The following is a 14,201-nucleotide window of genomic DNA, read 5'->3' on the forward strand; positions in this document are numbered from 1 at the left end:
AAGTGCATGGTAATTTATCATTTCTCACTGTAATGTACTTGCTGGCACTGTGTGCAGGACAGTAGGGGATGAGGTAAAAGTGGCTCAAACCGTAAATCAATTAGAAAACAAAAGCTTGTGCTCAGTGCGCAATTTTAGGCAAATTATATATTACAAAAGACTGCCTATCGGGTGTTAGGTCCCAGGTGTCTGGTCTCCCTCAGCCTCTCAGTTAACCCTTTGGATGAGCTTTCTCTGGAACACGACAGAAGTTAACAATTTCAGTGACTCTTGTCCCTTCCCTCACTTGCTTCTTTTTTTTTTTTTTCTTTTTAAAGCACTCTGCATTTCGGTATGATTTCTATTCACATCGACGATATGGTCATTAACAAACAAATTCCCTCGAGTTTAATTGCAGCAGCACATTTTAGAGAGTTATTACTTCTTCTCACAAAAACATTCAGTACGAAAGCAGAACTGAAACCCAAACCACTGAATTTCAGGTGTCTTCACTGCAGCAGAACAGTCCAGGCTTGATTGCAGAAATGAATGTAGAAACAACAGCCTTCAACTGGAAACAACAATTCTTAAAAACAAATACCCCCCTGTATTATTCTTTTATGACAATTTCAACTTTCATTGCTAGTATTATGAATCTGTTTTACAGCGGCTTGATAAACTAAGCACGGAAAACCGAGACTGATGGTGAGACAATGACCTATCAGTTTCACTTTTAACATATCATAACAGTTTCCTCTCTTGCGTTATTATTGGTTGTGAAAAATCAGAATCTCATTCCGCACCTGAAATTTTAAAGAAGGCGGCATTTTGCACGAACAGAGAACTCGGAGTCCCCGAAGTCCCCGTGTTCCCCCCGCCCCGCACCGCACCGCCCGCGCAGACCGGCACTGCCCCCTGCCGGCGCAATCGCGCCTGCGCGTCCCCCGCCGCAGCCCCTCCTCAGCCGCTCTGCCCTTCGCTCTCGGCTCGGAGGGGCAAGGCACACAAAGCTAACACGAAAATCCTCGGGAGCGGCCTTTGGATACCATTACAACGCTCTGAAATCCCGGTTTGGGGTAAAACTGCCCTTCAGCGTCACTGACCGCTGCCTTACTTCAAACCGAGGGTCGGACAAGTGTATGGCCGGAGGAAGACCCCGGTACACACACAGATAACCCCTGACCTTCCTCCCTCCTCCCAAACAGCAGCTTCCGACAGAACACGTTATTTTTCAAAGGGCAATAACTACTACAGTCATAATGCACTACAAGTATTATAAAAAGGCATTACAGAGACTACAAAGCGCTTGGCAGCATAAAAGTGATCTTTACAGATTAAACCCATTACCTGTGCACAGTCCTGCTCACACTCTATACAGGGCGTGCAACCAACATGCTTTTACGCTACCTTGGAGCAAATACCTGTAGGAAGCAAGATATATGTATGCTGCCGTTCTCCCCTTCGTGAGAAAAATCTGTATTAAATCAGCAGGTTGCTGTGAGGTTAATTGTTCATTTGACATGAGCCTCTGTAGCAAGTCAACATGAACACACAATCCATGGGCAAAGATTCGGGATGTCACCAATCGCTCTGTAACCCTCCCCTGCTTGTAAATCTGTGAAACTTAGCGACTGCCCCTATATGGAGACTGTCCAGACATAATTCACATATAATCACTAGTAAATTACAATAAAGGACAAAATAAATGGTCTTAAAAGACACAAGGCAGAGTAAAATCCCAGCATACATAATTATCATATTTATAACATTCTGTGGTACAATATTCTAGTACCTATTTTAAAGTTATGTCAGCCTATTTGATCATGTTAGATTTCTGACTTGGGCTATTTTACTACATAACTTTAAAACCCTATAGATTACAAGAATCTGAAGACACACAAAAAAGAACAATATTCTGATTAAAAAATTGATTTAGTATGCAGCTTCTCTTTATAGTCCCTTGGTAAAAATGAAATCTCCCTAACAAACACTTAATAAAACCTGTCAATATATCCAGAAAGAAAAATGACACAAATGCATTAAGTATTAAATACCCTTGAAAAAAGTCACATATTCCATGAATTTTTGATGTACTATCTTGACATTAATGTAAAACCTTGATATTTATAATTGACAGATATTTAATAAAGAATAGAAGATGACTGCTGCATAGCATGCAAATTGCTCAGCCTGATCCAAAAAGATACAGACATATTTAAACTAAACAAACACTTAATACATTTAAAAAACAAACCAAAACAGATCTAGCTTTTGTAGGTTCATGCAGCTAGGTCTTTACAGGTTAGCTTTGAAATGTAACAATATCCACTACACGAACCCTAATTTTAACTTACCCAATCTGTATGAAGTAGTTTCAGAAAGTTGGGAGGGGAAGCTTTAAATAAAAAATGTGAACATGAAAATGTGAATACATTCATTTAGATGCAGGTCCTGACATTCTACTGAAAGAGTTATTATAAAGAACAAATACCATCTATTTAGTTACCCCTTCTGTGAAAATATTGTCAGAGCTGGCAATCAGGGTGATGACCACTGCAAAAACAAATAGTGGCATGCTGAATTTCATTTTCCTCCTGATGCTGCTACTCCTAACAAAAAAAATCCTTCCTCCCCTTCAGCGTTCCAAGCCTTCTTTGAGACATTTGGAGGATATCTCAAAATAACCAGAAATATTAAAAAGTAACAGTGATTGCTGCCAGATTGTCTGCAGCCACTGCGGAAAGAGACAGACTGTTATTCTAGTCACCTAAAACACTATCAGACTAGAAGCCAGTTACTCAGTATGGCAACCAGAGAAAAGGGGAGAAACTGGAAAAAAAAAAAACACACACACACAAAAAAAACCCAACAAAAATAACCACAAAACCCCACAAACAAACAAAAACCAAATAAACAAAACCCAAACCAAACAAAAAGCAACAACGACAAAAACCCCACAAACCACAAGAACAGTACACCTTCAGACATTTTTCTCTACCTGGGAAGCAGTAAAGTAATATCCAGTCTCTCACGTTTAATGTCTCACAAAGAAGAACAACTCGTGATGCCTCATAGGGGCCTTTGCGCTAATAATTTCTCCATTATATTTTTGGATGGACATCACAAGATAATGATTTTCAAGTCTTATAAACTAGATGCCAGGGGACTCCTCGACTTTTGAGAAGGCTTGTTTTTATTTGGACAGCATGAAGGCTTCAGTGAGGGAAGCGGGGCTGCCTTTCCAGCTGAGAAGCCATCACAACGTTCACTTCTGCCATCCAGCCTACAAGGGCATTAACCTCCTACAAAAGAGCAGCCAGGCTATTGGAGGCAGTAACCCCTTACCCCCGGCAATCACAAAATGCCAAAGCTCATTTGTCAGAGTTCCTAATCTTGACAAGGAATTTCCATTAAAATTAGCTTAATATTTGCCTTGTTTACCAAGTGATGCAAAGTACAAGTCTTATTACTGTAACATGCAATAAAATGCCTGAGTAAAAGTTAAAATTAGAGTACAAGTTTACATAGTGTTAAATTTGTGTTTATATCTATGCTACTAGACATCTTGAAAATAACTGATGTATTTGGCGTGAAGTCATATTGGCTAGTATATTCCTTTGTACCACCAGCCCTTATATACTCCAAGTAAGAAAAAATTAATTGAATCACTGGATGTGATCGAAGTTAGTGCGGGGTTTTTTTGAAAAGACACCTCTCCTCTGCGATAAGCTGACCATCGGCATCATCTGCTACTCCACTGTAATATATAACAAAAAAAAAAAAATCCTTGTTTTTGTTTGTTTCCTGAGTTTCTAGACACAGAGATGGTTGGATTTCTGTGAAGAATATTTCAAGTACTCACAAGTCCAAGGCAAAGCTGTGGGCAACCACTGCATCAATAATACCAAATCAGATTTCAATATTCTCAAAAACCTCTTGTGTACTGTTGAAGTAGAGACAGCTCCATTTCTATCTCAGGAATGTAACATACCAAGTGTTGAGATTATACTGAGGCCATCACTGCCCCCCTCTCCCAGCTCCCAAAGCACAAAGGGTACTTGAAACAGTTAAAGCCAAAACCAGTTTAAGCTTCTACCTTGTTAACTTCCATTCCTTTGAACACAAAGCCCAAGGGTTTGTTCCTTTTGACCAAACAATTTTTTGCTCCCCTTTTCACAGATTCTCCCCTTTTTCCAATGCACTCATTAACATGGGGAGATTTCGTTATGAGCCTTGCTGGATGCTACTTGATGGTTTCAGGCCAATGTGTAGGTGTGCCAAAGCACAAACACATAGACACACTTTCAGGGCAGAAGCAGGAAGATCTGTCAGTATTTGCTGGTTACTGTCCCTTTCCCAGCTCTGGAAATCCTTTGAAGCAGCTGCCTTGAAGACAAACTCCTCTCTGTGGAGCTGCTGAGGCTTTAACTGCCCTAAAGCGAAGTAAAATAAAGAATTCAGAATGGAGGATCCTCGTGATCTACAGGGAAACAAGAATTCGCTTTTTCCATTGGACATACGCCGCTTAACCTAACGAGGGAAAGCCAGTTCACCGTACAGGACAGGAGACAAAGCCAAAGAGTATTTTACTTCGTAATAACAATTTATAACTAGAGAGGCATGTTCTGGAATTTTCAAACAGCCCAAGTCACGAAGCACTAGGAATTATCCACAAACTTGTGCTTTTATATGACTTTCCTTGAAAGATCATCCTACTTTGTAAAACCTAATAGAACGAATCTTAAAATTAAAAAGGTACCACAGGATTGAAACTTATTAAATCTGAATAACATTCTTGCTTATTCTTTATGTCAGCAATTTTTATTTACTTTCTGTCAATATACACAAGAAAGCACTGTTCCAGACTATTAGGGGATTCATGCAGCGGAAGCAGAGTGGAATGACTCCTCCTGGTGCAATGGAATTTAACTGCACAGCCCCTTTTTCTGTACCTTCTACCTGCAAAAATTGTTCTTAGTTAATGAGACAGCAGTGGCACAACAGACAACTCAAACCATGTCATCAACTACTAACTCAAGGGTCTGAAGGACTAACAACAAACTTCACATGCAAAGTGAATGTTATCATTTCACTGAGTACACAGAAATAATTCTCAACTGGCTGCAAACAAGTACATGGCCTATTATCCTGTGAAATCTCCTTTATTGAATAGAGGCAAGACAGTGATGGACTTTTTAACATCCACTTCTTGATCACTCCATTTACAGAATACTTCCTAGCCTACAGAATTCTAAAATACTAATCTTTCCAAGAAAATAAGGTACTCAGTTTTGACACTGAAATCAATGACCAAGTTTTCTACACCTTTTCCTGCGTTTCACAAAATCAGTTAGTGCTGAATGCAGCCCCACTAGGGGCTGAAGGGATGAAATGGGAGAGCAAGCGAGGCTGAGACTGGGCATGTTTTGCAATGAGAACAGCCTCCTCAGTCCCGCCTGTCCCTGCTCATGTAACAGACACACCAGGTCCATTATCTCCTGTGATAAATCTCCTCACAATATACAAGTGTTCACGTTCTTGGCAGTGCTAGGTTAGCAGTTGGAATCGATGATCTTAAAGGTCTTTTCCAACCAAAACAATTCTATGAATCTGTGTTCAGCCTTAGATAGGCAGGTTCTGTCTGCAGTACTTCACTCAGAGAGTCAGACCGCTACAGCAAAGCGTGTCCTTGCAAAGGTCTGTGCCTGCATGCTGGGACCTTTCACTCATCCCTTGGGCTCCTCCTGAGATACAAGGTTTACCTTGTTCATTTTGTTTAGTGCAACATATGTGCACTATGTTCGTGCACAAATTCATCACAAAACTCTACTATTAATTCAGTGAATTACAAAACAGACAAAATGGTGTGACGGAAAGCCTGCAGTGAACTGCTTTCAAAGGACAGGGACAGTATTTCCTACTCACCACCACTCCACATGCAGAGAGTTTCCTAACAAGCATTAACATGACGCAGCATAGCCAAAGTTTTGTTACCTGTGAATCCACTACTCCAGTTTTCAGATAAATCACACCAGGAATCACTTAGGTGGACGCTTGGATCACAATCATCGTATAACCAAGGCACCATGCTATACAACCAGCGCGGCACATGGGGCGTGGTCAGCCCTGGAATCTGATTTACCGAAACTATAGTGCACACACATCCCAAACTAAAAACTTATCACTTCCTCTTCAACTCGCATTCAAGCCATAGTAAAAGAAAATAAACTTTGGTTTACTTAGCAACATATCAATCTCCTACTGTGTTGAGTATTCGCATTGGGTCTAACTGAAGAGGATAATCCACTTTGTAATTTAGTTAAATTACTAATTTTAACAAAGATAAGTCCCCTGTATAATTTTGCAGTGCTTAAAGAATACATCCTTTGAGTATTCCATTCTAAGAAACATCAGCTTGTTATAATATTTTAAATTTATGGAACATTTGTAACTGCTGTTATATCAGGAAAAATATTAAATCTGCACAATAAGTACAAACTTTATATGAGAAAGTATACTTGTAAGTGCATGATGATCTCCTGATGTCTGCTGAGGCACTCACTTCCACAAAAGACACAGACATCATCTCAGGGGATAAACTCAACTGCCCCAGAAAGTGCATCTCAGTTATAACATTTTTTTAAAAACACAACAAACAGAAAAGCAAACAAAAAAAGCCTCTCCACTCTATTGGCTGTAAAACAGATGCTTATCTGCATTCTCTACTAGAAGAGTGGTTGAGAACCCTGCCTTCAAAAAAAATGCTTTAAAAGCCCGTAATACTAACAAGAGAACGTATTATTCCTCCCAAACGTGGCTTAAACTGTGCAGAAACAAATATTGTTTAGCACTGGCATATATGCTTTGAAGTACATTTCTGCTACTCTAGAGGAAAGAGGGAGTTTAGGCTAGTGTAACAAAATCCAAACTACTCAGAACATAAAATAAATTCAAACCTACTGATTAGGAAATGAATGTCCAAAGAAAGATAACATCTATATCTAAAATGAAAGATGTTTTATCCTGTCTGTTCTCCTCCAAGTTGAAAATATTCTGTGTGTAAGAAATAGCAGACACCAAGTGGGACGTGCCTGTATTTTGATCTAGGCCAGCACGGTCCAACTTGCGCCCATCGGCTGAATCTGGACCACAGGATGCCTCCATATGGCCTGCCACCTTTTCCTTGGATGAGATAGGGAACAGCTGTTTGAGGAGCAAATGCTGCCCGAACAGCCAAACACCTCCTCCTGTGTCCGGCTGGCTCCAAGCCCAGAGCTGTCGCCGTGTTCCTGTGGAAGGCAAGGAAGGAACGGGGGAAGAAGGCAGCAGACCTCCTACCCACGCAAGGACTTGAGATCTTCATTTGGCTGAGACGGACAGACGCAACCCAGCGACGCCTGTAGTTGCTTCTGTGATGGAGAGGGGCAGTCACGGGAATGGCCCAACGAAGCCCTGGGATCTGCCGTTATTGTCATCACAGCCAGGGGTGGGATATACCAGGAGCAACACAAAAATCAGGAATTTGGCACGTGTTTGCAAAGTCTAAACCACTTTACGGTAGATACACTGAGTGGTACATAAAAGCATACAGTCAATCTTCAGTTTGCTGCCAGCAAAACAGGTTAATACAATATTTTGGCCCTCACAGAGATGAAAAACACAGAAAGGCATAAATATATTCCATTATTAAGTGCCTATTGACTTATTATTGACCAAGCAGAACAACTCAGGCATTGAAATTTGGACAAAGCAAATCTAAACAGCAACACTATTTTACCTTTGTAACTGCCCACTCAATGGAATTTTAGATCTCTCTTTAAGCTGACACGTATAGCAGACAAGTAAACAAAAACGAGAGATTTTACAGGGTTTACAACTGTGACATCTTTCTTCCACCCATTTTTTACAGTGTCACTGACATCACTTCTGAAAAAAGCCATTTGATTGGCATGCCAATGAGTATAAATCAAGTAGGGGGGAAACTGAGAACCCACACTTGGTTACATGATCAAAACTGCATTCTGCTTCCAAGTACACTTGCTTTTGATTGCATATTAGTTGAACACTTTAGAATATTTTATATTATAACAACTTCAAAATAATAAACAACTTCCAAACATGAATAGTTTAGAGTGTTTTAAATGGCAGTATACTTATCTGCATTCAACTCAAACATTATTTAGCACATGAAAGTTAAATGGTAGTATCTTAAAGCCAAGCGCAGAGAGACCAGACGTTCGTCTTCACACTGACCTGGAAAATCATATGCTTATTGGAACAGGATAGAAAAGAAACAGTACAGAAAAATAATGTACGAGCAGCATAAGTCTTATTGAAAGTATCATCACAACTTCAAAAATTGTTGTCAAAACTAAGCTAGAGATGTGAAATCTCACCTAATATACCCAATATTGAAGAGTCAAATGTGATACCAGATTTTAAAGATGCTTTAGTATTATTTTGAGATCTAGAACCTAATGTGTTAAAATGTCCTAACATAATATTCCAGTACCCAACAGCTAATAGCTGGATTTTAGAATTTCATTCACACTAAATCAATTAGTCAAATTTTATATGAATAATGAATTAAATTTAGTATCTGATCAAAAGGGATTACAGCCTACAGGAAATTAAGTTCTCTGTCCAATGGTGCAAACAGATCAAAACTCTCTGAGTAGATTACTGCAAGGTTCGTATTTACAACGAGGCTACAATAACACTTTCACAAGCACTGTCCAGATGTCAATATACACTAGTCAGAGAAGTGGTATGAGAGAGTTCCTGTGGAACACTGGATACAAACCAGACTACAGATACCACCTAAAAGTATTAATGACTTCTCTCAAATAGATTCTATTAACAAAAAAAAGAGTGTGATTCATAGAGCAGCTTCTGCCTTCTTGAGTTAACAGTCACTTGACAGAAGGCGAAGAAAGTATTTGCAAGTATTTGCTCATTAATTTAGCAAAAAACCCATAAAACTGAGTCAAAGAAAATTAAATTTACTTGCTAAAATGTTACTTAAACAGGTGACTTTCCTTTCTCCATTCAGTTTAATTCAAAAATTCTTACTTATTGACCTCTCTTGTATTGGGGAGTCCAGCACTGGACACAGTGCTCCAGGTGTGTGCTCACCAGTGCTGAGTAGAGGGGAAGGATAAGAGTTCTCCTAGGATGTTCTCCAGGATGCCTTTTTTTTTTCCTTTCTTTTTCTGCAAAGGGACATTGCTGGCTCATGTTCAACTTGGCCCCAACATATTTGTGGGATTATTCCACTCTGGGTGCAGGACTTTGCAATTCTTGTTGAACTTCATCAACTGTCAGCCCATTTCTCCAGCCTGTCAAGATCCCACCGGATGGCATGGGGATTGCAGTGGGACTGACAGGCTTGTCCTCCTTCCTGAAGACAGGAGTGCAATTTGCTTTCCTTCAGTCTGCAGGGACCTCTCCCAGTTGTCATAATCCATCAAACATCACCAAGTCACCTCACAACAACATCATCCAGCTCCCTCAGCACTTGTGGGTACATCCCATCAGGCAGTTTACAGCAGACGCCCACTACAATGTCACCCACGTTGGTTTTGGTTTTCTTTGTTTTGTTTCATTTTTGTTTTGTTTTACATACAGCTAGCTCGGTGGTGCTCTTCAGAAAAAGCTGCAATCCCCCAGTGGTCCAGAGACTACAGACTAAATGACTAAATCAATGCCAAACTGCCACCCTGGACAGTCCTGCAGAACTGATCCTTTCTCCAGCGCATGAGAGGCAGCCACATACAGATGCTACTCACAGCTAAAGTGCAGCTGAATGCACACAGCTGGCTGCCACGACAAAAGCTATTGGCTGGCTGGCAGGCTCTGCAAGTTTCAGACCTACCACTTCAGAGATTTATTATAAAAGTTCACTCAAATGATCCTAAAAGTGTCTTTTAGTAAGGCACCTAATAACAGCCTTTACTGTACCTGGGGAAAAGATACAACATGGCTTCAGATCCGTAGTGTGCAAAATACAAATAGAGTTCTGGCACTTCCACCTTCTTTAAGGCCACTCCTTGTTGTCTTGTTTTTATTTGCAAAAACTTCTCTGTAGGAGACTTATAAACAGGCACCCAGATGCAACTAGAAGTCAAGCACAAGACCACTGCATATTCTTTTAGAAAAGTTTCAAACATTGGTTGTATTTTCTTTAGGAATATAATCTCACTGTGAATGTCTGTAAACTATATGGCTCCCTCTTGTGCTTATTACACCACATTTCAGCGTACAAAAAAAATTTAACATGAAACCATAAATATCTGGGCTCTGTTCACCCTTCAGTAGGCATTACAATGCCCATAAATGTTCATGGAAGTCACCCACATCCCTTCCAAGGGAAAAGAAAACCTTGCAGTTTACAAAACTTGACTTTGGAACAAACTATGAAAACATCTTGCAAACTGCAAGTCTGCTATGATTAAAGTGAGTTTTTTTGACAATTCACTGTATTTTGATAGTGATGCAGAGGCCAAATGTGCTTTTAAAGTACATCTGTAAGAACTTTAAACTATTTTTTAGTTATCAAATTACATATGTTTAGAAAGGTGTCAGCGTGGTTTATAGAGCCTGGCTAACATGCTCAAGGGTTTATTTTTGTCTGTTCAACATCCCACCTGTTTCTGCTTATCGAGCCAGACTACAGTTTAGCTTGCAACAGCTGTGAAATGCATAAATCTGCCCATTCTTCATGTGTATCCAGACTAAGCACTGGGAGAAAGTGTTAGAACTGTGGAGTTCTGAGAAAGCCACCCTTACAGAAAAGCCAGGGAAATAAGAGACCAGCACTTGTCAAACTGTCTAGAGCTGCACACCTATTAGAAGCCAAATTACTTTAATAACAGCCTAGCAACCCTATTTGGAAAGAAATTGAAGCATTTGAATAAATGATTTGTTAACCCTTTCATCCCCCCCAGCCATTAAGAAACATTTTGCAGACTAAAAATGCTGCAAAGGAATTAAAATATTTTGCCTGTACAAAATATTCCCTCTTTCAGTGTCTTCAAATATCAACAAAACAGCTTTTTTTCAAGATGATACTTGTTTTAAGTTCTGGCTATCGAGAAAGTAAATACAGTTACAAGACTTTTGTATCACAAAAAGCATATTTGTAAATTAAAAAAAAAATCAGCCTGCATACCTGAAGCGTTATGAAAATCCTGGTCACACAAGTCAGTTTTCATTAAAATGCTTATGCTAAAGCAGTAGTAGTACTGAATGAAATTATGGTATACAAAAATCTAACGTTCTCTTTCATAAAGCCTGCAGATTACACTGCCTTTCATAGGAAAGTGGTTTTGCTTTGATTTTTTTCATTTATATAATGATTTTTTCTCTCGCCAACCTCTTCTTCCCTTTTCCATATGCTCATGAATTTCCAAAAACGTTACCCTTAGCACTAGTATTTTGTAGGTCAACTTTGTTCATAAAGTGATGAGAGCATGCAAGATGATACTAAAATTCATTTCAGCTTTTCTGAATAATGAAAATGGCACTTTGTTTTAGGGAAGAAAGAGCTTTTTTCTTTTTTTTTTTTTTTTAATAAACTTTTATCCTCTACCATTTCTTAAATTACAAGCTCTAGTTTTTAAAAGTGTTAAGCCTCTTCCGTGAGTTTTCATCAAAAGCATTAAGAATAGGTACCCAGTACATTTGCTTGGCGCTCCTGGAGCCCCAGCTGAAATTATGTATCTTCCTAATGTGACATTTACCAAATCCTAAAGGAACATTCAGCTGAAATTGTGGTTACATGGCTGTGCTGAATTATAGCACCAAACAACCAGAACACACCTAAAATTTACCTAATATTTATTACTACTCATTCTCCAAAGAACAAGTAAATGAAGCAAAAGATTCCTATCTCATCTATCTTCATGCTCACATTCAACATGAAACAACAGCTATATTATCTAAGAACATAAAACAAACAATTAAAGCATTTGTCAAGAGGGTTAAAAAAATACTCTGGTCTAGATTTCTGACCACAAGTGACAAGAATCTACATTTTAACAATTCATACAAAAGACAACAGTACAGTACTAAACACTTCTTGGCTATACGGATATAAAGCTCAAAGAGAAGACCGCCATTTATGTAAACGCTATTTCCACAAAGGTTTTCCATTGCTGCAGATGAAAACAAACTGAATCGGCCTCAACAGTATGAGGCTGAGAAGTCTGCCTCCATCAGCTTCCATAGAATTGCACATGTAAAACAGAAAATATGACAGTGCCAAGTATTAACGGCTTGTTACCATGTACAGCACATCACCATCATGGGGGTTCTAAAGACAGTCTGCCCCTAAAGTCTGTGTATGTACATTATCTTCTTTACTCATATTGTAGCTTTTCTTACTCTTAACAGTCAACAGCATGGACTTGGATGTGGTATATGAATTATTTTTTGTGAGACATTACTTTGACCTCATTAGCTGAAATACTATGCAAATTATCTTTGATTAGCTTTAAGAGATAATAAGAGAAATGGCATGTATCTGCCATCCTCATACAGATTATGTGCCACATGAAACTTTCATAAACAAAAAATGTTTTGTCAAACATTTAAGCTACTTTTCACATAATGGATATCTCATGCTTCGATTGATGCTACACCACTGCATTTTATATACATTCTTCAGTTGTGCTTCCATTACTTTAATATCCGTCTATATCTATTCATCAATAAATGAAAAGCGGTTCTGAAATACTAGACACACGGCAGCCAAAATTTGGGGTGTCATTCCAGATCTCATTTCTCTGTAAAATTATATTTCAGGGTTTTTAAAATTAATGCTGTGACCATTAACATCTCACATAATACTACTAGTGCAGGATTAGTAAATGAAAATGATGGAACTAGTCATTGTGATAGTCAAGCTATCCCAATTAAGTACTGCAAAAGCATGATTAGCAGTTGGAAGAACTGGATAATGTTACACTATACTCTGCTAATAAACTGTGAAAGTAGAACTACTTAGAGGTAAAAACAATGAAGTGCATCTTATTTGATTTTCACTCACTATTTTCAATTACTTTAGTTTCCAAAACGTATCCCCCTGCACTCCTTATACTTATGACACCGTGTTACAAACATCTGAAGTTCTTTAAACTCTAAACAGCTAAGCAATATAATATAATGTTTGTCAACTTAAAACAGTTACTAGAAAAGCTTTGGAACCCTGGTCACATTAAAGAAGAACAGAGGGGTTTTTTTATGTCTCCTGACCTCTTCTATGGCCAAAAAAATGTCTCTAAATCACACAGTTGTGGAAATTCAGTACACAGAGTCATACGCTTTTTTTTTTTTCTTCAGAGATTGTGCCCCAAAAACCTTTGCATGTTCGAACACTGAGCACTACCTGGACAACAACACACTCCCATTCACTTAAAACATCAATTATGTCTAGATATCAGAGTAACAGTTCTATCTTATAAGCTAATTTTAAATCATTAGTTCAGAACATGATGAAAAGTTCATTCATCTCAAGCCTTCCCATATTCCAATAGTTACCAGATGGGTTATCCTTGTATTTGAAAGCAATCAAAATAATTATATCAAATAGAATAGAAACCAACAGTTAATCCACAGTCATTGGAAATACAACATATGCAATGGTTTTATGCTAACTCCATTAACAATTATAATTTTACTTTGTATATATTTTTCAAAGAGCCACAGGTTGTATATCTCTGCATGTCATCTAGCCCAACTTCCCACAGGCAAACTTTGGGAGTCTGGCTACCAGTAGCAAGTTGAAAACAATAAATTGATCATCTCTTATCTCCTTTTCCCCAGAATAAACAAATCCAGCTCCCTCAGTCTCTCCTTGTATGGATAAAGGGCTGAAGCACATGACATCTTAATAGCCCTTCTCTGATCTCATTCCAGTTTGTCAACGCGTCTCTTGTACCGGTGGGCTCAGAACTGTGCAGTATTCCAGATGAAGCCTCACCCAACACCAAGCGAAGGGCAGTAATCATTCCTCTCAACCAACTAAATACATTCTTACATATTCATAAGCCTACTGAACTGTGAAATTTTAACAGCAGTACAAAAAACAGCAGGAAATTGCTTTAATGATTCAAACCTTTAAGAGCAATACACTTGCTGTATTATTTAGCATCACTGTTTTCACACCTTCCTCAACAATCATCATGAGAACAACATAGACTATACACTGCAGTTCAGATGCT

At 38.7% G+C, this 14,201-nt stretch overlaps 1 protein-coding gene and 1 long non-coding RNA gene across 2 annotated transcripts in view; both read right to left on the reverse strand.

The window, feature by feature from the left end:
- SETD3 (SET domain containing 3, actin N3(tau)-histidine methyltransferase) overlaps window positions 1–14,201 on the reverse strand; it is a 57,142-nt gene that overhangs the window by 15,939 nt on the left and 27,002 nt on the right. The window lies entirely within an intron of this gene.
- Window positions 284–14,192, reverse strand: LOC139828134 (uncharacterized). Its single transcript, XR_011739434.1, has 2 exons — window positions 2,471–14,192; window positions 284–2,374 (listed from the first exon to the last, which is right to left on the reverse strand). It is a non-coding gene; the product is annotated as an uncharacterized lncRNA (long non-coding RNA).

The sequence above is a fragment of the Patagioenas fasciata genome, chromosome 5, assembly GCF_037038585.1.
Source record: "Patagioenas fasciata isolate bPatFas1 chromosome 5, bPatFas1.hap1, whole genome shotgun sequence".
NCBI classification, from domain to species: domain Eukaryota; kingdom Metazoa; phylum Chordata; class Aves; order Columbiformes; family Columbidae; genus Patagioenas; species Patagioenas fasciata.